We start from the raw sequence: 27,884 nt of genomic DNA, 5'->3' as shown, positions 1-27,884 counted from the left end.
ACAGAATGAATCAATTATCAGCTTCTCACACTGAAGTCTTTGTATTTTTATACCATCCTCTGCTTCTGTTTTTATTCCTTCTCTGGAATTGCCAGCCAACCACAAACCTATTTTTAACGTAATCAAAAATGTTCATGGCTGCGTGATGTGATCAAAAAACAATATGTTTTTAAAATACAACACTGTTGTACAACCAACCACAAAGTCAATGTTTGCTGATGTGTAAAAGGTTATATTTTCAGGAGCTTGACTTGCTAAGACAGAAATCTCCAACATTTCTGTCACTAAAATGGAACTTTGGGGGCATGCTGTGCTAAAAGTGGAAGACTGGAGCATACCTTGCTGAGCTGAGAAGATTATAGGGGCACCTGGCTGAGATGCTAAGATAGAAAGAGAAATATCCTAATTAATTTTTACTGCACGTGTACCTGAATGACCTTTGCCAAAAACTATTTAATTTAGGCATCACTAAAAAAGAAACAATTTTCAAAAAAGTGTATCTATGGTCAAAATACAATCATATACACCATATTACCAAAAGTATTTACACGTACATGAACTTTAATGGCATCTCAATCTTAGTCCATAGGGTCAATATTGAGTTGACCACCCCATTGCAGCTATAACAGCTTCAACTCTTCTGGAAAGGCTGTCCACAGTGTTTATGAGTTTAGCTCCGTACACACGTACTGATCGTCGGCCGAACGATCGGCCGTTTTTTGTCCAGGGCTGTCGTGTCTGTTGAAAACTGCAAAAGACTGCACACGAATTTTGTCGGCCAACAACAGCCGACTACAGAAGTGATGTCATGTGATGGTTAACTTTCCTTGTCTTTTTTCTTTTCTGAGCATGCCCAGTCTTGCTAATCTGATGTCTGTCGGCCGAAATCTGTACTGACCGGCGAACAATCGCCCGTTCTGGTGTTGGCCAACAAAAATTTTAATGCCTGCACGACAGATTCTGTTCGGCCGAAAATGCGCTGTCGGCTGTCGGAAGCATCATACTAACAAGCCTACAATTGGCCGATCGGTCGTCGGCCGAATATTTACGCCCGACAATCGGTACGTGTGTACGGGGCTTTTGTCTTTGGAAATGTTTGACCATTCTTCCAGAAGTGCATTTTTTGAGTCAGGCACTCATGTGGGCGAGAAGGCCTGGCTCGCAGTCTCTGCTCTAATTCAACCCAAAGGTGTTCTATTGTGTTGAGGTCAGGACTGTGCAGGCCAGACAAGTTCCTCCACCCCAAACTCGCTCATTCATGTCTTTAAGGACCTTGCTTTGTGCAAAGTAGTGCAGGCATCTTTTTTGGAGCCAAAGCGCAACCGCATTGCATTATCGTTTTGTGCCATGCGATCCGGTGCATGCAAGCCTCACCTTGTTTGGGATCCTATTTGGTTGTTGTTAACCTTGTATTGATACCCACAGTGGATCACAAACACAGTGCGATTGCAGTGCGGTGCAGGAAACATGAAGGGATCCCACACTGTATGTGTGAACCTAGGTTAAAAGATGGCTAGTAGACTGGCAGCAATCACAACATAAAGACATTTTTCAAGAAAGCTTATATTATATTGTCAAAAGTGACTATTGTTTTGCATTGCTGATGTTTAAAATGAATGTATGATGTGACTGTAGATCTCCTTTATAGCAGAACCTCTGTAGGTAAGGTGACCAGATTTTTAAAATGAAATCCGGGGACATATTTTTTATTTTTTTTATTGGCAAATGCTAAACTGTTTTATAAGCATATTTTCCTCAAATTATATATACAGTGTATGTGGTATGTGTTTATGGGATCTTTTTATCATATACATGTTATTTCTCACATTTCATCCATGAGATAAAAAAATATATATTTCTTAGAATTTTTTGAGATATGACTACCAAATGTTATGAAGATAAGATAGAGAAAAAACAGTGCAGAGTTCCGGAGTGCATAAAGAATGCAGGGCTAAGAGGCACTCAGGATCATGCTACATAAAGAACGCAGGGCACAGGAGTGCTCTACATACATAAAGAATGCAGGACTAAGGTGCACTACATAACAATGCAGGGCTCAGGAGTGCGCTACATAGAGAATGCAAGGCTCAGCTGTGCCCATCTATGCAGCCTGAACAGTGCCAAGCATAGTAGCCTCACCAGTGCCCATTTTTGCGGCCTCACCAGTGGCCAGCAATGCAGCCTCACCAGTGGCCAGCAATGCAGCCTCACCAGTGGCCAGCAATGCAGCCTCACCAGTGGCCATCCAATGCAGCCTGACCAGTGCCCATCCAATGCAGCCTGACCAGTGCCCTTCCAGTGCGGCCTCACCAGTGCCCATCCAATGCAGCCTCACCAAAGCCTAGCAATGCAGCCTCACCGGTGCTCAGAAATGTAGTCTCACCAGTGCCCAGCAATGCAGTCTCACCAGTGCCCAGCAATGCAGCCTAAACAGTGCCCAGCAATGCAGCCTGACCAGTGCCCATCCAATGTAGCCTCATCGGTGCCCAGCAATGCAGCCTCACCAGTGCACATCATCCAATGCATCCTCACCAGTGCTTATCATCAAATGCAGCCTGACCAGTGCCCAGCAATGCAGCCTCACCAGTGACCAGCAATGCAGCCTCACCAGTGCCCAGCAATTCAGCCTCACCAGTGCCCAACAATGCAGCCTGACCTATGCCCAGCAATTCAGCCTTACCAGTGCCCAGTTATGCGCCCTGACCAGTGCCCAGCAATGCAGCCTGACCAGTGCCCAGCAATGCAGCCTTACCAGTCCCCAAGAATGTAGCCTGACCAGTGCCCATACAATGCAGCCTCATCGGTGCCCAGCAATGCAGGCTCACCAGTGCACATCATCCAATGCATCCTCACCAGTGCTTATCATCAAATGCAGCCTGACCAGTGCCCAGCAATGAAGCCTGACCAGTGCCCAGCAATGCAGCCTCACCAGTGACCAGCAATGCAGCCTCACCAGTGCCCATACAATGCAGCCTCACCAGTGCCCAGCAATTCAGCCTCACCATTGCCCAACAATGCAGCCTGACCTATGCCCAGCAATTCAGCCTTACCAGTGCCCAGTTATGCGCCCTGACCAGTGCCCAGCAATGCAGCCTGACCAGTGCCCAGCAATGCAGCCTTACCAATGCCCAAGAATGTAGCCTGACCAGTGCCCATACAATGCAGCCTCATCGGTGCCCAGCAATGCAGCCTTACCAGTGCACATCATCCAATGCAGCCTCACTAGTGCTTATCATCAAATGCAGCCTGACCAGTGCCCAGCAATGCAGTCTCACCAGTGACCAGCAATGCAGCCTCACCGGTGCCCATACAATGCATCCTCACCAGTGTCCAGCAATGTAGCCTCACCAGTGCCCAGCAATGCAGCCTCACAAGTGCCCAACAATGCAGTCTGACCTATGGCTAGCAATTCAGCCTTACCAGTGCCCAGTTATGCAGCCTGACCAGTGCCTAACAATGCAGTCTCACCAGTGCCCAGCAATGCAGCCTGACCAGTGGCCAGCAAGGCAGCCTGACCAGTGCCTAGCATTGCAGCCTCACCAGTGACCATCTAATGCAGCCTTACCAGTGCCCAGCCACTGCAGCCTTACCAGTGCCCAGCAATGCAGCCTGACCAGTGCCCAGCAATACAGTCTCACCAGTGCCCAGCAATACAGTCTGACCAGTGCCCAGCAATGCAGCCTTACCAGTGTCCAGCAATGCAGCCTGACCAGTTCCCAGCAATGCAGCATGACCAGTGCCCAACAATGCAGTCTCACCAGTTCCCAGCAATGCAGCCTCACCAGTCCCCATCCAATGCAGCCTTACTAGTGCCCATCCAATACAGCCTTACCAGTGCCCAGTAATGCAGCCTTAACAGTGTCCAGCAATGCAGCCTGACCAGTTCCCAGCAATGCAGCATGACCAGTGCCCAACAATGCAGTCTCACCAGTTCCAAGCATTGCAGCCTCACCAGTCCCCATCCAATGCAGCCTTACTAGTGCCCATCCAATACAGCCTTACCAGTGCCCAGTAATGCAGCCTGACCAGTGCCCAGAAATACAGTATGACCAGTGCCCAGCAATGCAGCCTCACCAGTTCCCAGCAATGCAGCCTGACCAGTGCCCAGCAATGCAGTCTCACCAGTGCCCAGCAATGCAGCCTCACCAATGCCCGGAAATGCAGCCTGACTAGTGCCCAGCAATGCAGCCTCACCAGTGTACAGCAATGCAGCCTGACCAGTGTCCAGCAATGCAGTCTTACCAGTGTCCAGCAATGCAGCCTGACCAGTGCCCAGCAATGCAGCCTGACCAGTGCCCAGCAATTCAGCCTGACCAGTGCCCAGTATTGCAGCCTGACCAGTGCCCAGCAATGCAGCCTGAGCAGTTCCCAACAATGCAGTCTCACCAGTGCCCAGCAATGCAGCCTGACCAGTGGCCAGCAAGGCAGCCTGACCAGTGCCTAGAATTGCAGCCTCACCAGTGACCATCTAATGCAGCCTTACCAGTGCCCAGCCACTGCAGCCTTACCAGTGCCCAGCAATGCAGCCTGACCAGTGCCCAGCAATACAGTCTGACCAGTGCCCAGCAATGCAGCCTTAACAGTGTCCAGCAATGCAGCCTGACCAGTGCCCAGCAATGCAGCATGACCAGTGCCCAACAATGCAGTCTCACCAGTGCCCAGCAATGCAGCCTGACCAGTGGCCAGCAATGCAGCCTGACCAGTTCCAAGCATTGCAGCCTCACCAGTCCCCATCCAATGCAGCCTTACTAGTGCCCATCCAATACAGCCTTACCAGTGCCCAGTAATGCAGCCTGACCAGTGCCCAGAAATACAGTATGACCAGTGCCCAGCAATGCAGCCTCACCAGTTCCCAGCAATGCAGCCTGACCAGTGCCCAGCAATGCAGTCTCACCAGTGCCCAGCAATGCAGCCTCACCAATGCCCAGAAATGCAGCCTGACTAGTGCCCAGCAATGCAGCCTCACCAGTGTCCAGCAATGCAGCCTGACCAGTGTCCAGAAATGCAGTCTTACCAGTGCCCAGCAATTCAGCCTGACCAGTGGCCAGCAATGCAGCCTGACCAGTGCCCAGCAATTCAGCCTGACCAGTGCCCAGTATTGCAGCCTGACCAGTGCTCAGCAATGCAGCCTGAGCAGTTCCCAACAATGCAGTCTCACCAGTGCCCAGCAATGCAGCCTGACCAGTGGCCAGTAAGGCAGCCCGATTAGTGCCCAGCATTGCAGCCTCACCAGTGCCCATCTAATGCAGCCTTACCAGTGGACACCCACTGCAGCCTTACCAGTGCCCAGAAATGCAGCCTGACCAGTGCCCAGCAATACAGTCTGACCAGTGCCGATCAATGCAGCCTGACCAGTGGCCAGCAAGGCAGCCTGATCAGTGCCTAGCATTGCAGCCTCACCAGTGACCATCTAATGCAGCCTTACCAGTGCCCATCCACTGCAGCCTTACCAGTGACCAGCAATGCAGCCTGACCAGTGCCCAGCAATACAGTCTGACCAGTGCCCAGCAATACAGTCTGACCAGTGCCCAGCAATGCAGCCTGACCAGTATCCAGCAATGCAGCCTGACCAGTGCCCAGCAATGCAGCATGACCAGTGCCCAACAATGTAGTCTCACCAGTGCCCAGCAATGCAGCCTGACCAGTGGCCAGCAATGCAGCCTGACCAGTTCCAAGCATTGCAGCCTCACCAGTGCTCATCCAATGCAGCCTTACTAGTGCCCATCCAATACAGCCTTACCAGTGCCCAGCAATGCAGCCTGACCAGTGGCCAGCAATGCAGCCTGACCAGTGCCCAGCAATTCAGCCTGACCAGTGCCCAGTATTGCAGCCTGACCAGCGCCCAGCAATGCAGCCTGAGCAGTTCCCAACAATGCAGTCTCACCAGTGCGCAGCAATGCAGCCTGACCAGTGGCCAGTAAGGCAGCCCGATTAGTGCCCAGCATTGCAGCCTCACCAGTGCCCATCTAATGCAGCCTTACCAATGGCCACCCACTGCAGCCATACCAGTGCCCAGAAATGCAGCCTGACCAGTGCCCAGCAATACAGTCTGACCAGTGCCCATCAATGCAGCCTGACCAGTGCCCAACAATGCAGCCTGACCAGTTTCCAGCAATGCAGCATGACCAGTGCCCAACAATGCAGTCTCACCAGTGCCCAGCATTGCAGCCTGACCAGTGGCCAGCAATGCAGCCCCACCAGTGCCCATCCATTGCAGCCTTACTAGTGCCCATCCAATGCAGCCTGACCAGTGGCCAGCAATGCAGCCTGACCAGTGCCCAGCAATTCAGCCTGACCAGTGCCCAGTATTGCAGCCTGACCAGTGCCCAGCAATGCAGCCTGAGCAGTTCCCAACAATGCAGTCTCACCAGTGCCCAGCAATGCAGCCTGACCAGTGGCCAGCAAGGCAGCCTGACCAGTGCCTAGAATTGCAGCCTCACCAGTGACCATCTAATGCAGCCTTACCAGTGCCCAGCCACTGCAGCCTTACCAGTGCCCAGCAATGCAGCCTGACCAGTGCCCAGCAATACAGTCTGACCAGTGCCCAGCAATGCAGCCTTAACAGTGTCCAGCAATGCAGCCTGACCAGTGCCCAGCAATGCAGCATGACCAGTGCCCAACAATGCAGTCTCACCAGTGCCCAGCAATGCAGCCTGACCAGTGGCCAGCAATGCAGCCTGACCAGTTCCAAGCATTGCAGCCTCACCAGTCCCCATCCAATGCAGCCTTACTAGTGCCCATCCAATACAGCCTTACCAGTGCCCAGTAATGCAGCCTGACCAGTGCCCAGAAATACAGTATGACCAGTGCCCAGCAATGCAGCCTCACCAGTTCCCAGCAATGCAGCCTGACCAGTGCCCAGCAATGCAGTCTCACCAGTGCCCAGCAATGCAGCCTCACCAATGCCCAGAAATGCAGCCTGACTAGTGCCCAGCAATGCAGCCTCACCAGTGTCCAGCAATGCAGCCTGACCAGTGTCCAGAAATGCAGTCTTACCAGTGCCCAGCAATTCAGCCTGACCAGTGGCCAGCAATGCAGCCTGACCAGTGCCCAGCAATTCAGCCTGACCAGTGCCCAGTATTGCAGCCTGACCAGTGCTCAGCAATGCAGCCTGAGCAGTTCCCAACAATGCAGTCTCACCAGTGCCCAGCAATGCAGCCTGACCAGTGGCCAGTAAGGCAGCCCGATTAGTGCCCAGCATTGCAGCCTCACCAGTGCCCATCTAATGCAGCCTTACCAGTGGCCACCCACTGCAGCCTTACCAGTGCCCAGAAATGCAGCCTGACCAGTGCCCAGCAATACAGTCTGACCAGTGCCGATCAATGCAGCCTGACCAGTGGCCAGCAAGGCAGCCTGATCAGTGCCTAGCATTGCAGCCTCACCAGTGACCATCTAATGCAGCCTTACCAGTGCCCATCCACTGCAGCCTTACCAGTGACCAGCAATGCAGCCTGACCAGTGCCCAGCAATACAGTCTGACCAGTGCCCAGCAATACAGTCTGACCAGTGCCCAGCAATGCAGCCTGACCAGTATCCAGCAATGCAGCCTGACCAGTGCCCAGCAATGCAGCATGACCAGTGCCCAACAATGCAGTCTCACCAGTGCCCAGCAATGCAGCCTGACCAGTGGCCAGCAATGCAGCCTGACCAGTTCCAAGCATTGCAGCCTCACCAGTGCTCATCCAATGCAGCCTTACTAGTGCCCATCCAATACAGCCTTACCAGTGCCCAGCAATGCAGCCTGACCAGTGGCCAGCAATGCAGCCTGACCAGTGCCCAGCAATTCAGCCTGACCAGTGCCCAGTATTGCAGCCTGACCAGTGCCCAGCAATGCAGCCTGAGCAGTTCCCAACAATGCAGTCTCACCAGTGCGCAGCAATGCAGCCTGACCAGTGGCCAGTAAGGCAGCCCGATTAGTGCCCAGCATTGCAGCCTCACCAGTGCCCATCTAATGCAGCCTTACCAATGGCCACCCACTGCAGCCATACCAGTGCCCAGAAATGCAGCCTGACCAGTGCCCAGCAATACAGTCTGACCAGTGCCCATCAATGCAGCCTGACCAGTGCCCAACAATGCAGCCTGACCAGTTTCCAGCAATGCAGCATGACCAGTGCCCAACAATGCAGTCTCACCAGTGCCCAGCATTGCAGCCTGACCAGTGGCCAGCAATGCAGCCCCACCAGTGCCCATCCATTGCAGCCTTACTAGTGCCCATCCAATGCAGCCTGACCAGTGGCCAGCAATGCAGCCTGACCAGTGCCCAGCAATTCAGCCTGACCAGTGCCCAGTATTGCAGCCTGACCAGTGCCCAGCAATGCAGCCTGAGCAGTTCCCAACAATGCAGTCTCACCAGTGCGCAGCAATGCAGCCTGACCAGTGGCCAGTAAGGCAGCCCGATTAGTGCCCAGCATTGCAGCCTCACCAGTGCCCATCTAATGCAGCCTTACCAATGGCCACCCACTGCAGCCATACCAGTGCCCAGAAATGCAGCCTGACCAGTGCCCAGCAATACAGTCTGACCAGTGCCCATCAATGCAGCCTGACCAGTGCCCAACAATGCAGCCTGACCAGTTTCCAGCAATGCAGCATGACCAGTGCCCAACAATGCAGTCTCACCAGTGCCCAGCATTGCAGCCTGACCAGTGGCCAGCAATGCAGCCCCACCAGTGCCCATCCATTGCAGCCTTACTAGTGCCCATCCAATGCAGCCTGACCAGTGGCCAGCAATGCAGCCTGACCAGTGCCCAGCAATTCAGCCTGACCAGTGCCCAGTATTGCAGCCTGACCAGTGCCCAGCAATGCAGCCTGAGCAGTTCCCAACAATGCAGTCTCACCAGTGCCCAGCAATGCAGCCTGACCAGTGGCCAGCAAGGCAGCCTGACCAGTGCCTAGAATTGCAGCCTCACCAGTGACCATCTAATGCAGCCTTACCAGTGCCCAGCCACTGCAGCCTTACCAGTGCCCAGCAATGCAGCCTGACCAGTGCCCAGCAATACAGTCTGACCAGTGCCCAGCAATGCAGCCTTAACAGTGTCCAGCAATGCAGCCTGACCAGTGCCCAGCAATGCAGCATGACCAGTGCCCAACAATGCAGTCTCACCAGTGCCCAGCAATGCAGCCTGACCAGTGGCCAGCAATGCAGCCTGACCAGTTCCAAGCATTGCAGCCTCACCAGTCCCCATCCAATGCAGCCTTACTAGTGCCCATCCAATACAGCCTTACCAGTGCCCAGTAATGCAGCCTGACCAGTGCCCAGAAATACAGTATGACCAGTGCCCAGCAATGCAGCCTCACCAGTTCCCAGCAATGCAGCCTGACCAGTGCCCAGCAATGCAGTCTCACCAGTGCCCAGCAATGCAGCCTCACCAATGCCCAGAAATGCAGCCTGACTAGTGCCCAGCAATGCAGCCTCACCAGTGTCCAGCAATGCAGCCTGACCAGTGTCCAGAAATGCAGTCTTACCAGTGCCCAGCAATTCAGCCTGACCAGTGGCCAGCAATGCAGCCTGACCAGTGCCCAGCAATTCAGCCTGACCAGTGCCCAGTATTGCAGCCTGACCAGTGCTCAGCAATGCAGCCTGAGCAGTTCCCAACAATGCAGTCTCACCAGTGCCCAGCAATGCAGCCTGACCAGTGGCCAGTAAGGCAGCCCGATTAGTGCCCAGCATTGCAGCCTCACCAGTGCCCATCTAATGCAGCCTTACCAGTGGCCACCCACTGCAGCCTTACCAGTGCCCAGAAATGCAGCCTGACCAGTGCCCAGCAATACAGTCTGACCAGTGCCGATCAATGCAGCCTGACCAGTGGCCAGCAAGGCAGCCTGATCAGTGCCTAGCATTGCAGCCTCACCAGTGACCATCTAATGCAGCCTTACCAGTGCCCATCCACTGCAGCCTTACCAGTGACCAGCAATGCAGCCTGACCAGTGCCCAGCAATACAGTCTGACCAGTGCCCAGCAATACAGTCTGACCAGTGCCCAGCAATGCAGCCTGACCAGTATCCAGCAATGCAGCCTGACCAGTGCCCAGCAATGCAGCATGACCAGTGCCCAACAATGCAGTCTCACCAGTGCCCAGCAATGCAGCCTGACCAGTGGCCAGCAATGCAGCCTGACCAGTTCCAAGCATTGCAGCCTCACCAGTGCTCATCCAATGCAGCCTTACTAGTGCCCATCCAATACAGCCTTACCAGTGCCCAGCAATGCAGCCTGACCAGTGGCCAGCAATGCAGCCTGACCAGTGCCCAGCAATTCAGCCTGACCAGTGCCCAGTATTGCAGCCTGACCAGTGCCCAGCAATGCAGCCTGAGCAGTTCCCAACAATGCAGTCTCACCAGTGCGCAGCAATGCAGCCTGACCAGTGGCCAGTAAGGCAGCCCGATTAGTGCCCAGCATTGCAGCCTCACCAGTGCCCATCTAATGCAGCCTTACCAATGGCCACCCACTGCAGCCATACCAGTGCCCAGAAATGCAGCCTGACCAGTGCCCAGCAATACAGTCTGACCAGTGCCCATCAATGCAGCCTGACCAGTGCCCAACAATGCAGCCTGACCAGTTTCCAGCAATGCAGCATGACCAGTGCCCAACAATGCAGTCTCACCAGTGCCCAGCATTGCAGCCTGACCAGTGGCCAGCAATGCAGCCCCACCAGTGCCCATCCATTGCAGCCTTACTAGTGCCCATCCAATGCAGCCTGACCAGTGGCCAGCAATGCAGCCTGACCAGTGCCCAGCAATTCAGCCTGACCAGTGCCCAGTATTGCAGCCTGACCAGTGCCCAGCAATGCAGCCTGAGCAGTTCCCAACAATGCAGTCTCACCAGTGCCCAGCAATGCAGCCTGACCAGTGGCCAGCAAGGCAGCCTGACCAGTGCCTAGCATTGCAGCCTCACCAGTGACCATCTAATGCAGCCTTACCAGTGCCCAGCCACTGCAGCCTTACCAGTGCCCAGCAATGCAGCCTGACCAGTGCCCAGCAATACAGTCTGACCAGTGCCCAGCAATGCAGCCTTAACAGTGTCCAGCAATGCAGCCTGACCAGTGCCCAGCAATGCAGCATGACCAGTGCCCAACAATGCAGTCTCACCAGTGCCCAGCAATGCAGCCTGACCAGTGGCCAGCAATGCAGCCTGACCAGTTCCAAGCATTGCAGCCTCACCAGTCCCCATCCAATGCAGCCTTACTAGTGCCCATCCAATACAGCCTTACCAGTGCCCAGTAATGCAGCCTGACCAGTGCCCAGAAATACAGTATGACCAGTGCCCAGCAATGCAGCCTCACCAGTTCCCAGCAATGCAGCCTGACCAGTGCCCAGCAATGCAGTCTCACCAGTGCCCAGCAATGCAGCCTCACCAATGCCCAGAAATGCAGCCTGACTAGTGCCCAGCAATGCAGCCTCACCAGTGTCCAGCAATGCAGCCTGACCAGTGTCCAGCAATGCAGTCTTACCAGTGCCCAGCAATTCAGCCTGACAGGTGGCCAGCAATGCAGCCTGACCAGTGCCCAGCAATTCAGCCTGACCAGTGCCCAGTATTGCAGCCTGACCAGCGCCCAGCAATGCAGCCTGAGCAGTTCCCAACAATGCAGTCTCACCAGTGCCCAGCAATGCAGCCTGACCAGTGGGCGGTAAGGCAGCCCGATTAGTGCCCAGCATTGCAGCCTCACCAGTGCCCATCTAATGCAGCCTTACCAATGGCCACCCACTGCAGCCATACCAGTGCCCAGAAATGCAGCCTGACCAGTGCCCAGCAATACAGTCTGACCAGTGCCCAGCAATGCAGCCTTAACAGTGTCCAGCAATGCAGCCTGACCAGTGCCCAGCAATGCAGCATGACCAGTGCCCAACAATGCAGTCTCACCAGTGCCCAGCAATGCAGCCTGACCAGTGGCCAGCAATGCAGCCTGACCAGTTCCAAGCATTGCAGCCTCACCAGTCCCCATCCAATGCAGCCTTACTAGTGCCCATCCAATACAGCCTTACCAGTGCCCAGTAATGCAGCCTGACCAGTGCCCAAAAATACAGTATGACAAGTGCCCAGCAATGCAGCCTCACCAGTTCCCAGCAATGCAGCCTGACCAGTGCCCAGCAATGCAGTCTCACCAGTGCCCAGCAATGCAGTCTCACCAGTGCCCAGCAATGCAGTCTCACCAGTGCCCAGCAATGCAGCCTCACCAATGCCCAGAAATGCAGCCTGACTAGTGCCCAGCAATGCAGCCTCACCAGTGTCCAGCAATGCAGCCTGACCAGTGTCCAGCAATGCAGTCTTACCAGTGCCCAGCAATTCAGCCTGACCAGTGGCCAGCAATGCAGCCTGACCAGTGCCCAGCAATTCAGCCTGACCAGTGCCCAGTATTGCAGCCTGACCAGCGCCCAGCAATGCAGCCTGAGCAGTTCCCAACAATGCAGTCTCACCAGTGCCCAGCAATGCAGCCTGACCAGTGGCCAGTAAGGCAGCCCGATTAGTGCCCAGCATTGCAGCCTCACCAGTGCCCATCTAATGCAGCCTTACCAATGGCCACCCACTGCAGCCATACCAGTGCCCAGAAATGCAGCCTGACCAGTGCCCAGCAATACAGTCTGACCAGTGCCCATCAATGCAGCCTGACCAGTGCCCAACAATGCAGCCTGACCAGTTTCCAGCAATGCAGCATGACCAGTGCCCAACAATGCAGTCTCACCAGTGCCCAGCATTGCAGCCTGACCAGTGGCCAGCAATGCAGCCCCACCAGTGCCCATCCATTGCAGCCTTACTAGTGCCCATCCAATGCAGCCTGACCAGTGGCCAGCAATGCAGCCTGACCAGTGCCCAGCAATTCAGCCTGACCAGTGCCCAGCAATGCAGCCTGAGCAGTTCCCAACAATGCAGTCTCACCAGTGCCCAGCAATGCAGCCTGACCAGTGGCCAGCAAGGCAGCCTGACCAGTGCCTAGCATTGCAGCCTCACCAGTGACCATCTAATGCAGCCTTACCAGTGCCCAGCAATGCAGCCTGACCAGTGCCCAGCAATACAGTCTGACCAGTGCCCAGCAATACAGTCTGACCAGTGCCCAGCAATGCAGCCTTAACAGTGTCCAGCAATGCAGCCTGACCAGTGCCCAGCAATGCAGCATGACCAGTGCCCAACAATGCAGTCTCACCAGTGCCCAGCAATGCAGCCTGACCAGTGGCCAGCAATGCAGCCTGACCAGTTCCAAGCATTGCAGCCTCACCAGTCCCCATCCAATGCAGCCTTACTAGTGCCCATCCAATACAGCCTTACCAGTGCCCAGTAATGCAGCCTGACCAGTGCCCAGAAATACAGTATGACCAGTGCCCAGCAATGCAGCCTCACCAGTTCCCAGCAATGCAGCCTGACCAGTGCCCAGCAATGCAGTCTCACCAGTGCCCAGCAATGCAGCCTCACCAATGCCCAGAAATGCAGCCTGACTAGTGCCCAGCAATGCAGCCTCACCAGTGTCCAGCAATGCAGCCTGACCAGTGTCCAGCAATGCAGTCTTACCAGTGCCCAGCAATTCAGCCTGACCAGTGGCCAGCAATGCAGCCTGACCAGTGCCCAGCAATTCAGCCTGACCAGTGCCCAGTATTGCAGCCTGACCAGTGCTCAGCAATGCAGCCTGAGCAGTTCCCAACAATGCAGTCTCACCAGTGCCCAGCAATGCAGCCTGACCAGTGGCCAGTAAGGCAGCCCGATTAGTGCCCAGCATTGCAGCCTCACCAGTGCCCATCTAATGCAGCCTTACCAGTGGCCACCCACTGCAGCCTTACCAGTGCCCAGAAATGCAGCCTGACCAGTGCCCAGCAATACAGTCTGACCAGTGCCCATCAATGCAGCCTGACCAGTGGCCAGCAAGGCAGCCTGATCAGTGCCTAGCATTGCAGCCTCACCAGTGACCATCTAATGCAGCCTTACCAGTGCCCATCCACTGCAGCCTTACCAGTGACCAGCAATGCAGCCTGACCAGTGCCCAGCAATACAGTCTGACCAGTGCCCAGCAATACAGTCTGACCAGTGCCCAGCAATGCAGCCTGACCAGTATCCAGCAATGCAGCCTGACCAGTGCCCAGCAATGCAGCATGACCAGTGCCCAACAATGCAGTCTCACCAGTGCCCAGCAATGCAGCCTGACCAGTGGCCAGCAATGCAGCCTGACCAGTTCCAAGCATTGCAGCCTCACCAGTGCTCATCCAATGCAGCCTTACTAGTGCCCATCCAATACAGCCTTACCAGTGCCCAGCAATGCAGCCTGACCAGTGCACAGCAATACAGTATGACCAGTGCCCAGCAATGCAGCCTCACCAGTTCCCAGCAATGCAGCCTGACCAGTGCCCAGCAATGCAGTCTCACCAGTGCCCAGCAATGCAGCCTCACCAGTGCCCAGAAATGCAGCCTAGCTAGTGCCCAGCAATGCAGCCTCACCAGTGCCCAGCAATGCAGCCTGACCAGTGTCCAGCAATGCAGTCTTACCAGTGGCCAGCAATTCAGCCTGACCAGTGGCCAGCAATGCAGCCTGACCCGTGCCCAGCAATTCAGCCTGACCAGTGCCCAGTATTGCAGCCTGACCAGCGCCCAGCAATGCAGCCTGAGCAGTTCCCAACAATGCAGTCTCACCAGTGCCCAGCAATGCAGCCTGACCAGTGGCCAGTAAGGCAGCCCGATTAGTGCCCAGCATTGCAGCCTCACCAGTGCCCATCTAATGCAGCCTTACCAATGGCCACCCACTGCAGCCATACCAGTGCCCAGAAATGCAGCCTGACCAGTGCCCAGCAATACAGTCTGACCAGTGCCCATCAATGCAGCCTGACCAGTGCCCAACAATGCAGCCTGACCAGTTTCCAGCAATGCAGCATGACCAGTGCCCAACAATGCAGTCTCACCAGTGCCCAGCATTGCAGCCTGACCATTGGCCAGCAATGCAGCCCCACCAGTGCCCATCCATTGCAGCCTTACTAGTGCCCATCCAATGCAGCCTTACCAGTTCCCAGCAATGCAGCCTGACCAGTGCCCAGCAATTCAGTCTGACCAGTGCCCAGCAATGCAGCCCGACCAGTGCCCAGCAATGCAGCCTAACCAGTGCCCACCAATGCAGTCTCACCAGTGCCCAGAAATGCAGCCTCACCAGTGCCCAGAAATGCAGCCTGACTAGTGCCCAGCAATGCAGCATCACCAGTGCCCAGCAATGCAGCCTCACCAGTGTCCAGCATTGCAGTCTTACCAGTGCCCAGCAATGCAGCCTGACCAGTGGCCAGCAATGCAGCCTGATCAGTGCCCAGCATTGCAGCCTTACCAGTGCCGATCTATGCAGCCTCACCAGTGCAGGGGATCAGAGAGAAGAGGAGAGCCAGCCGGATCATCACACAGGTCAGTGTCGCCCGCTGTGTCAGCTTTATTTTGAATCGCCGGGGCGCTCCACCATTACACAAGCCCCTCCTCCTGTATCAGCTCCTACTTATGATAGATAGCACAAGTCCCGGCATTGGACAAGTGTGCTGTCTATCAAAGGAGCCAAACTAGGAGGAGGGACTTTGGGTGACGGCGGGCACCCAGCGATTCAAATTAAAGCGAGTGACGCCGGCCTGACTCCCCCCAATGTGTGGACTGCCCCCCATTGGTATGCCCCTGGCTTCAGCACCTCCCTCTGCCTCAGCACCCTCCCACGATCGGCCCTACACCTAGCGCCATCCCTGCAATCCACTGACAAATCCGGGTACAGACTGGCTCCAGGGACAGTTTCCTCAATCCGGGGACTGTTCCCGGAAACCGGGGACATCTGTTCACCCTATCTGTAGGTTCATCTCTGTGCCCATTTTTGGCATTTGTTCACTTACTGTAGTGTCACCAGGGCAGGAAATGGTGGAAAATGTTCTCATTGAGGAAGCACAGTGAAAAAACATAATGCAGTCTAAAACCTTTCTCTAGCCTGCATATTTTTAGCACTAATCACTGTATTAGTATTATTGGTTCCCAAAAAAGCATCAAGAGTGTCAGTTAGTGTCTGATTGTCCACTGCAATATCGCAGTCCTGCTATAAGTCGCTGATCGCCGCCATTACTAGTAAAAAATAAATAATAAATAAAAATTCCATAAATACATCCCATAGTTTGTAGACCTATAACTTTTGCACAAACAAATCAATGTACGCTTTTCGGGTTTTTGTTACCAAAAATATGTAGTAAAAACTGAAAATTTATATCAAATACTTACCGTAATTTTCCTTTCCTGATGGACTCCATGGCAGCATACGTATCGGGTTTGGCCCCACCTCCAAACCTACCCATAGGACCTCACTCCCATAAATCTTTGCTCCTGTTCAGCACACGTGTTCTGTAACTATCCTCCACAGAATCCGGGAGGGAACTCCTGCTGCCATGGAGTCCATCAGGAAAGGAAAATTACGGTAAGTATTTGATATAAATTTTCCGTTTTCCTGACAGACTCCATGGCAGCATACGTATCGGGAAATAACTCGCCGTACACACAGGGTGGGCAGGTGCTGAACAGAAAAAATTTAATGCATTTTGTCAAACAGACAGGACTTGCAAACCAAAATTTACAGATGAAAGAGCCGCTGGCTCAACACAGTAATGGGACAAAAACGTGTTAATAGAGGACCATGACGCTGCTCTACAGATGACTTCAGGAGCCACGTGTCTGGATACTGCCCAGGAGGTAGAGATGCTCCGTGTCGAATGAGCTGTAACTACTGCTGGAGGGGTCAAGCCCTTAGCCCTATAAGCCCACTGGATGGTCTGAATGATCCAAGATGAAATAGATCTAGTCGAGGCTCTTGAACCTTTGTTTTTGCCATAGAAGGTAACAAAAAGATGTTCCGATTTCCTAAAAGAAGAAGGGGCTTCCAAATATTTCTTAATACACTTTCCAACATCCAGCGGATGAACTGAAGATTCTTCCTCTTCCTGTCTAAAGGTCGGTAACACTGTTTCTGTGTTTTCATGGAAGACAGAAGTTCTTTTTGGTCTCGCATCCAGCATGGGAATGAGCACCACTCTATCAGGAAAAAACGTTAAAAAAGGCTCCTGTGTCCCGAAGGACCCAATTTCTGACACTCTTTTCGCTGAGGTTATAGCCACCAGAAATGCTGTTATCAGAGTAAGTTCCCTTATGGTCATGGATTCGGACATGTCTTGAATCTGATCCGACAGGAAATCCAGAACTAGAGGCAAATCCCACTTGGGAAACCTAGGTTTTCTTTGAGGTCTGATTCTCACTGCTCCTTTGAAGAATTGACGAATTAAGGCATGAGTGGCCCAAGAGATCCCTGTAAAGGCGGAAATAGCCGAGACCTGGACTCTCAGCGAACTCACCGATAGCGGCAAATCCAATCCTGATTGCAGAAAGCTCAATACGTCTTGTATCTTAATGGAAGAATGAGGATCAGGCCTTGCAGCCAACTGTGCAGAAAATTTTTCCTAGATTCTCTGATAAACTATGTTAGTTGAGTTTCTTCTAGCACTAAGCAATGTAAAAATCGCTGTTTCTGGACAGCCTAAGGCCTGTAACCTCCTCCTTTCAACATCCAGACCCTCAGATGTAGACGGGCCGGGCATGGATGGAGTACAGACCCCTGGGACAACAGATCCGATCTGAAGGGTAGCGGGATTGGGTCTCGGACACTGAGTAGCGTCAGAAGGGGAAACCATGGCCTGTTCGGCCAGAAGGGAATCACCGCTACTACCTCCACTGGCTCCGACCTGAGTCTCCAGAGAAACTGTAAAACAATCGGAATTGGTGGGAAGGCGTACGCCCTGTGGAATCTCCACTGATCCGAGAGTGCATCCATCCCTGATGCTTGTGGATCTCTGAATCTTGTATAGTACTTCGGGCAGCTTGTAATTGCAGGGGGAGACGAAGAGGTCTACCTCTGGAGAGAACCCAATGTTAGGATCCAATCGAACGTTTCCTAGTGAAGGGACCACTCGTTGTTGTCCAGATCCACTCTGGACAGGAAGTCTGCTTTGACATTCTGGACTCCTGGAACATAAACCGCTGAAAGATTCAAGAGATTTCTCTGTGCCCAGGACATAATCGGCTCCACTTCCCTCAATAGGGACCAGCTGCGCTTTCCCCCTTGCTTCCTGACGTATGCCACTGCTGAGGTGTTGTCCAGACGCAGCATGACAGGTTGGTCTTTTGTCAGGTGAGAAAATGCCCGAAGAGCTTGGAATGCTGCTCGGAGTTCCAGTATGTTGGACACTATTCCCCGAGTGGAGAACTCCCACCTGCCCTGAGCCACCTCCGACAAACAGTGGGCACCCCAGCCTATGTTGCTGGCATCCGAGGTGATCACTACCCACGGAGCTGGCTTCAGAGAGTGGCAGTTTAGCAGGTGGTCTCTGCATAATCAGCAGGGGAGACTCGCTCTCATGGAAGGGGTCAAGAAGATGCGTTGATCCAGATGCCACGTATCCCATTGCTGTAGAAAACTCTTCTGAAAGGGTCTCATCCTCCACAGGGCCCACTTCACCATGGGGACTACTGCGACCATAGTCCCGATCACCTTCAGGCATTGACGTGCCTGAAGATGAGAGGATGAGAGGGCAAAGCGAATCCTGTCTCGAAGTGTCCCTATTTTTTCCTCTGGAAGAGAGATAGTCGCCTTCTCTGTGTCGAACAGGGGGCCCAAGTAGATCAGGGACTGAGTTGGAATCAGGTGGCTCTTCTCCTTGTTGAGTAGCCATCCGAACTTCTGGAGAGTGGATACGACCTGCTCCAGATGACCTAATAGTTGATCTCTGTCCTGGGACAACAGGAGGAGATCGTCCAAATAATGGTGAAGTCGGATACCTCTCAATCTCAGTAGGGCTACCACGGCCAATAAGATTTTTGAAAAGGTCCGTGGAGATGTTGAGAGCCCAAATGGGAGACAGATAAATTGAAGATGTAATCCTCCCACTTCGAACCGGAGAAACCTTTGAAAATCTTCGGCCACAGGGACATGAAAGTAGGCGTCTTTCAAGTCGATGGACACCATCCAATCGGCCGGCTGGACTGATTGCTGTATAGACAACAGGGTCTCCATTTTGAACCTTTCTTTTTTTATGAATTTGTTCAAGAAGGTCAAATCTATTACTGGTCTCCATGATCCGTTCTTCTTTTGGACCAGAAAGAGCGGAGAATATATTCCTTGGCCTCGCTCGGACTCTGGAACGGAGATGACAGCCCCTTGAGCAATGAGAGCTTCGACGTAGGAAAATAAAATCTGACGCCTTTCTTCTAGGACCGGTATGGCAGTAGGCCGGAATCTTGAGCCTGGCCTCTCCTTGAAGACCCACTTGTGGCCTGAGGACACCGTCCTGACAGCCCAGGGGTCCTGAATCAAAGCCGCCCAGACATGACGGAAGGAGCGTAGACGTGCACCCACCTGACAAGCCTGGGCGGGCCCACCTTCAAAAAGACTTAGTGGGCTCGCGGTCCCCTGAGGAGACATTCTTCGTCGTCTTCCTGGAAGACTGTCTGGATCTCCAGTTTCGGTTGAACTCACGACCAGGTCTATAAGAACGAGCTTCCCTGGCCCTGTCAGGAACGAACTTCCTAGTAGGCTGTCCTTTCTTGACGTTGAACTGGCGCCGATCCTGGGGAAGAAACCCAGACTTACCGCCCGTAGCCCGGGTTATGGCCTCATCAAGTTTGTTCCCAAAAAGGGAGGACCCCTCAAAGGGGATACGGCACCAAACCTGCTTTGATGCCGGATCCGCAACCCAAGGGCGGAGCCAAAGGGCTCTCTTAGCTGTGACCGAGGACAGCATAACTCTTGCCAATAGACGGATCAGGTCTATGGAAGCCTCCCCAAGGAACGACGAGCCCAGCCTAAGCTCCTGGATTGGAGCCCTTCTGGCCACCTCTTCTGACACCGATCTGACCGATTCGTCTACCACATCAGCCCAAGATTCCATGGCCTTGGATAGAGCGGCTAAAGCCAGGACTGGCTTGCAGGCCATACCTGCTGTAAGGTAGATTCTTTTCAAATCGCAGTCCATCCTTCGGTCCAACGGGTCTTTAAATGAGACTGTATCCTCTAAGGGAAGGGTCACGTGCTTGACCAGTCTCATGACTGCTGCGTCAACTAGAGGAGGAGACTAAAGATGTTTCACATCATCCTCTTTGAAGGGGTAAAGTTTAGCCATCTTGGATACTAAGGAATTCTTTCGTTCCACCTTTCTCCACTCCTCCAAGATAATTTCTCCCAACTCTCCCAGGAAGGGAAAATTAACACGCTCCTTGTTGAGCTGTTTAAAGTACTTCTTCTGCTTGGGAGGGGGAACAGCTGACTCTTCCCAATTTAAGGTCTCTCTGACCGCTTTAACCAGGGAAGGCACCAAGGCATATTCGAAACCCAGGCAGGGATCCTCATCTTCAGAGTCGCTACCTGACAAGAGCACCGACTGATGGCTTGTGTGGGCCGACTTGAAATCTTCCTGTACTTGAAGTGCTACAGGGGAAGGGCTTGGGGAAGGCGTTGCAGTGTCTTGAGAACGCCTGACACCCATCTCTGCCAAAGAGTCCTTTACTACTCTCTTAACCAAAGCCTCAATGCGTTGATCGGAAGTATCCCTTTCTCCCGCAGCCTGGGAGAAACATCTGTCACAGAAAAGCTTCCTCTCCGGGACACTAGCGCCACAGCCCCTGCAACCTGCTTTGTCAGGTCTCCGTGCGTGGCTGGCTGAAGTGGATGCTTTACGATGATGGGAGCCCGAACGGGACTTTCCTGTAGAGTGCCGGTGGCGAGAGCTCGAACGCCTTTCACTTCTTTGAGAAGAGTGCCTAGTCTCTGAACGAGGAGGGCTGTAAACAAGAGAAACAAAGAAAAAACAGACAGGAAGCTAGGAACACTTGAGTTCCTACCCCCACCCCCTAAAACCCACAACCCCACCAAGAAGCCCCAAATACCTGTTAGGGGCGGGCTGACCACCGGAGGGCAAAGTAGCTTCCATTCTGATGCTGACCTACAAGAATGAGCCGGACAGCAATGTCAGAAAAACCAGCAAAAGTGGGGGGGGGGGGGGGCGCTCCCAAACTGGGGCCAGTACTCACCAGGAACCAAAGGTTAGCAGGCAGAGCGGCAGCGCACAGTAAAACGTCCAAAAAACGAACGATTTTTGTATATGGAATTCCCAGTATCAGCAGTGTGTAAAAACACAACACTGCTGACAGCTCTGGGGTTTAAATATGGCGCCTGGTGACGTCATCAGCGATCGCCACCGACGCCAGCTTACTGCGCATGCGCCGTGCTTACACTGCGCATGCGCGAGAACCAAGCCTCGTTCCCGAGGCGCCGCACATGCGCAGTAGCGTCCCGCACCGGAGGCCGGTCAGGAAGTGAATCGCTGACCGGCCCCGGACCACTAGCCACCAGGGAAGGCAGGAGAAAACCAGGTAAGACATAAAGGCACTAGCATGAGCAATAATATAAACAAAATAGCTGCCATGGAGGACTTTGTACTCACGAACCGCAGATCACCAGGGATGGATGCACACACCGGACTTATCTCATTCTTAGGGTACCGGCCACCCGCAGCAGCTGGGCTTTTTGGCCAAGGCTGCATACATCTTCGCTCCTACTCCATACCCCGCAGCAGCTGGGGCTTATTGGAGAGCTCCATACCCGACTGGTAGAGCCATCTATCACCCGGAATCCATCTTCAGGTAGGATATCAGGTAATCCTTTGGAGGACAAAAAAAGAACACGTGTGCTGAACAGGAGCAAAGATTTATGGGAGTGAGGTCCTATGGGTAGGTTTGGAGGCGGGGCCAAACCCGATACGTATGCTGCCATGGAGTCTGTCAGGAAATACATATTTGCCTAAATTGATGAAGAAATTTGATTTTTTTTACATTTTTTTTATTGGATATATTTTATAGCATAAAGAAAAAAAATGTTGTATTTTCAAAATTGTCTTTTTTGTTTATACCACAAAAATAAAAACCACAGAGGTGATCAAATACCACCAAAAGAAAACTCTATTTGTGGGAAAAAAAAGGACATCCATTTTGTTTGGGTATAGTGTCGCACAACCGCACAATTGTCAGTTAAAGTAACGCAGTGCCGTATTGCAAAAAATGGCCTGGTCATGAAGGGGGGTAAATTTTCCAGAGGTCAAGTGGTTAAAGCAGAAGCTCTTTAGGATATTTGTTCGTTTCTGTGCCCACTTTGGGAAGACATTTGTTTGCATACTGTTTGGTCACAGGACAGGAAATAGTTTTCCCATTGAGGAGGCAAAGCAAAAAACATAATACATTCTAAAACCTATCCCTAGTCTATTAAGCCCCGGTTCACACTTGTGCGTGTGCGGGGTTCGCATGTAATGTCGGAGCGCACTGCTCCGACATTACATGCGATCGGCTGTGCGGTGCGAGTTTAGCCATACAAACTGTATGGCTAAATTCGCATCGCACCCGCAGCAAACACGCACAGGAGGCATTTTTGCAGCCGCATCAGGATCGGATCGCACAGCGGTTCACACTTGTGCGATCCGATCCTGTGCAAACTGCACGATCGCACTGCGATATGCGATCAAACTGGGGGTGTCGTTAAGATTACATTGACACCCCCAGCGGATCGCATATGGCAGTGTGAACTGCCGGGGGTGCGTGTGCGATGCGGGAACAGGCTGCGAATTCGCAGCCTTCCCGCATCGCATCAGTGTGAACCGGACCTTAAAGTGTGCTAAACCCAGGACCCTGCAGTCACTATACAGTCAGTCCCCGGGTTACAAACAAGATAGGGTCTGTAGGTTTGTTCTTAAGTTGAATTTGTATGTAGGGATGGCCTTGCGGTTCGCCCCGGCGGTCGGTTCGCGGCGAACTTTGCTCGTTCGCAGTCCGCCGATTTTGCGAACATATGGCGTTGTTCGCGGCGGCCATATTAGTTTACATTGGGGAGAACTTTGACCCATGACTCAGCCATCAGGTGGAACAGGACAGCCAATTGAGCCGTTTCAGCACATGGACATACCCCCTACCTTATAAATAGACCTGAGCTGGCTGTCATTTTACATTCTGCTTTTTGTCAGTGTAGGGAGAGGTTTGCTGTGTGCACCAGGGACAGATTGTCAGTGACACAAATCGCTCTGTTAAGGTCCACAAAAGTCCTTTTAAGGGCTGGTATTTGGTATAGGTGTACTGTCTCTTTTGTCAGTGTAGGGAAAGGTTTGCTGTGTGCACCAGGGACAGATTGTCATTGACACAAATCGCTCTGTTAAGGTCCACAAATGTCCTTTTAAGGACTGGTATTTGGTATAGGTGTACTATTCTTTGGTGTGTAGTGCACTATATAGGGGTGTAATACACTTATAATATACTTTCTAATATAGAAAGCATATTATAGTGGATTTGTATTGTGCACTGTGCAGCATTGTGACTGGTGTGGTGAGCGTTTCTGCAGCAATACTACAAACAGTGACAAAAGCACCTTTAAAAAGAATTATAACTGGTGTGATAGACCAGTGGCTCCCCAAAATTACAGATTGAAGCGGGGTGTTATCTGAGTATACTTTTATAAGTGTATTTGTGTCCTGCAACAATATTGCCTCTTTTGCTGCGTTAACTCTGCTACACACAGTGACAAACTTACTGGCCAATTTTTTGTACAACTGGTGTGATAGACCAGTGGCCCCCCAATATCACAGATTGATGTGGGGTGTTATCTGAGTATACTTTTATAAATGTATTTGTGTCCTTCAACAATATTGCCTCTTTTGCTGCATTAACTCTGCTACACACAGTGACAAACTTACTGGCCAATTTTTTGTACAACTGGTGTGATAGACCAGTGGCCCCGAATACCACAGATTGAAGTGGGGTGTTATCTGAGTATACTTTTATGAGTGTATTTGTGTCCTGCAACAATATTGCCTCTTTTTTTTTTTAATAATCTTTATTTTCAATTTTTCAAATTTACAAAAACATGGAATGGAAAGAAAGGAAACAAACAGAGTTTCCAAAAACGCTATAACAGAAGAAGCATAACCATTATGGCAATACATCACAGATGAAGAATAATAAGCACAGTCACATGTAATGTAGACAGTTCTAGTGATATGAAGATGGTACCCAATGGCCAGACAGAGAGTAAACCTTATGACGGTCCTGTCCCAGCTACCCAACTCAAGCCCCAGAGAAGCTCCTCCCGAGCGGCCAGGTAGAGTCGTGACCGATATCAGTTAAAAACAAGCATCTACGGTGTTAGCCATATCACACAGGAGAATGATGAGCCTTAGAAAGGAGATAAAAGAGCAGGGGGAGAGAGAGATGGCTCCCAGCACAGCCATTGAGAAGAAGAACAGGAAAAAAGGAAAAGAAAGGGGAAAGAAAAAAGAAAAAATAGGAGAACCTGGGGGATCCAGGGACAGTAAGTATGTAGCACCCTACTAGGGAGGTACACTCTGTGAAGATGACTATAGGCCTCCCTCCTGGGGGTTTAAGCTAAGTGTCTGAGTCACTGTCCATGTGTCCTTAAAGCGAATCTGTTGCCCCTGCAAAATCAATACCCTCCTTTCCGCCTCCATAACTAGATTAACCTCTCTCTTCCATTCAGACAATGTAGGACAAGCGGTCTGCTTCCAATGCTTTGGGATCAAACATTTAGCTGCATTCAGCAAGAACAGGATTACACTACGTTTATACTTCTTAATGGAGGAGCAGGTGTCATGAAACAGATACTGCAGAGGAGTGCATTCAGGAGGGGTAATAGCCAATTTCTGTATCCAGGGATGAATAGCATCCCAAAAGGGTTGCAAGAGAGGGCAATCCCACCATATGTGAAGAAACATACCCTCCTGGCCACAGCCCCTCCAGCAGTGCGAGTCAGAGCCTGGAAACATCCGTGACAATTTAGAGGGCGTTCTATACCAACGAGCTAGAAATTTGTAGGAAGATTCCTGTATTCTGGTACTGATGGAGGAGACATGGGTTAAGCAGAAGATCATAGTGAGCTGCAGGGGGGAGAGTTCCACCCCCAACTCTCTCTCCCACTCCCGTACATAGTAGGGAGCCGTGCGAGAAACTGTGCCTAGGACCAATTTATACATATGGGAAAGTAAATGACGGGACTCCGGGGGGTCGACAAACCATTTCTCCAGTGCGGAAAGGTGATCTATCGAGCGGGGTGCAGCAGGGAGTTTCTCCATAAAGTCAGTCAATTGTCTGTATCACCAGTCGGACATTGGAATGTTCCCAAAGCTTTTTCGCAAGGCCTTCAATGACAATAGTTGCCTGAAGATGCAAACTTGCCACAATAAGTTTTCCCGTCCGCACCCCATGTTCGAAAAACCGGGTATCCTCTCCAGGAGAGAACCAGGGAAACCCTCCTAGGGGCGCCAAGCGGGATACTCCAGAGGAAAAATCCGCGTTCATGTTAAGACCATCCCATATACGGAGCATCGCCCTCGTCAGCGGGGAAGTCCATTCAGATAGCCCCCCATCCATCCACGGTTCACCCGACAAGTTCCTACCCGCCAACGTTTTCTCCAGTGGGACCCAAGGTTTAGTCGTAGTGTCATGTGCCCAATTTAGCATACGAACCAAGGCTATCGCTTTGTAATACAGTGAGACGTCAGGCAACCCCACCCCACCCCACCATCCGATTTCAGTCTCCTAAGAATGGCATAAGCTAGGCGAGGACATTTGTCGCGCCATACAAACTTCAGAAAGGAACAACGCAAACGTTTAAAAAAGAGTTGAGGAAGTTGTATGGGAACCGTATTAAGTAAGTAAATAAGTCGGGGGAGGATAGTCATTTTAAGAACGTTGATACGCCCGAACCATGTCAAGGAATGCGACGCCCAGGAGTCCAGATCAAGATGAATGCGTGCCAATAGGTCACCAAAGTTCCTATCATACAGCGTTTTCAGGTCAGAAGTGATGTGTACACCCAAGTATGGAAGGGAACCCTCCCGCCACTTAAAGCCAAAGGACTGTCTCAACGTCTCCGCCATACCCGGGGGGATAGGAAGGGGTAATAGCTCAGATTTATCATAATTTATCTTGAAATTGGAGAGCCTACCGAACAAGTCCAATTCACGCACGAGCACAGGGAGAGAGAGCTGGGGTCGGGACACATAAAACAACAGGTCATCAGCATAAGCCGACAATTTGTGTTCAATGGAAACCACCGTTATTCCGGCAATATCAGGCGCATCTCACACCTTCTGCAAAACGGGTTCCAGGGCCAGGGTGAAAATAAGGGGCGATAGAGGGCACCCCTGTTGGGTACCGTTAAAGATAGGGAAGGGATCTGATAGTAAGCCATTCACCCTGACCCTGGCACCTGGACCACAGTATAACGCCAGGATCCAACCCAACATGCGTGTCCCGAGACCCAGAGATCGGAGAACCTCCGACAGGTACAGCCAATCCACCCTGTCAAAGGCCTTCTCCGCATCTAATGAGAGGACCAGACTCGGGCTCGCGTCCAGGCCACGTTGAGCCCAGTGTAGAGTATGCAGGGCCCTAATGGTAGTGTTGCGGGCCTCCCTAAGGGGCATAAAGCCCGCCTGGTCGGGATGGATCAAAGCGGCCACATGATCTTGTAGGCGTAACACCAGTATCTTGGCCAAGATCTTGGTGTCATGTTGAGGAGAGAGATGGGCCTGTAACTAGCACAATAAAGGGGATCTTTACCCGCTTTAGGTAACACCACAATATGGGCCAGCAAGGCCTCCGGGGGAAGGGGGTTTTCTCGGGAGATTGCATTAAAGTACGTACACATCTGAGATCCCAGGGCAGGGAACAGGGCTTTATAATACTGATTTGTGAACCTGTCCGGCCCCGGGCTCTTGCCCGAGGGCAGGCCAGCGACCACTCTGCACACCACATCCTCAGTGATGGGAGCCTCCAATTCCTCCAAAACCCTGTCCGGGAGCTGAGGAAGGCCAGAGTCCCTCACATAGGATTGAATGCTGTTCAATCTATCCCCCCCCAGTGGAGGGAAGATGGTACAGGGATTCGTAGAACTGCTGAAAGGATTTGGCAATCTGAGAGGAGCTAACCACTCACCCCTCCGAGGTCTCCAAGGCATGGACATGGCACGCCTCCACGCGTTTTCGCAGCATGCGGGCCAGGAGGCGACCGCACTTATTACCGTGTTCGTAGAAGTGGTGAGCCCAGAAATGCAGCTTGTCCCTGGCCCTCCGCTCCAAACACTGTGTCAGTGTTCCCCGAAGGGATTCCAGATCCTGGGCCAAGGCTCGTTTGTGTTTTAATTCCAGCACGTGGATCTTCTCCAGGAGATCAAAGATCTCCTGTTGTCACTGCCGCTGTAATCTGGAGCCCTGGGAGATTAAAACCCCTCTGATCACTGCCTTGTGGCCCTCCCACACTGCGGACGGTGAGACCTCTGAAGAGGAGTTGAGCTCAAAATAGGAGTGCAACTCCTCTGCAACCAGTCCCGATATGATGGGATCTTCTAAAAGATTCTCATTAAGACGCCACGCCCGGGTCACGCGGTGAGCTCCGGGGGGCACAAAGGTCAGGGAGACTGGGGAGTGATCAGAGAGGGTAATCGACCCTATCGAAGCGAAACAAACAGAGTCCAAATGGAACTGGTCAACCAGAAGGAGATCCAGTCTAGAGTACATATCATGAACCTTGGAATAATAGCTGTAGTCCTTGGGTTGGAGACGCGCCAGCAGTCCACCAAATGTAGTGCCCTGAACAGCCTCCTAAGGTGTCTCTGAGCCCTGAAGGAGAGGGGAGAGGGACCCGAGGAGGAGTCCAGGGTCGGGTCAAGGACCACATTGAAGTCAACCCCAAGTAGAACCATGCCCTCCCTAAAACTCTTCAGTCTGTTGAGGGTAGAGGACAGAAAGGAGGCATTGGGGGCATATAAATTAGCAAAAGTATACATTTGGCCAAAAATAGTACCCTTTAAAAA

The sequence above is a fragment of the Pelophylax lessonae genome (genome assembly GCF_965119305.1).
Source record: "Pelophylax lessonae genome assembly, chromosome: 3".
NCBI classification, from domain to species: Eukaryota; Metazoa; Chordata; class Amphibia; order Anura; family Ranidae; genus Pelophylax; species Pelophylax lessonae.
This window is presented reverse-complemented; position numbering follows the sequence as displayed.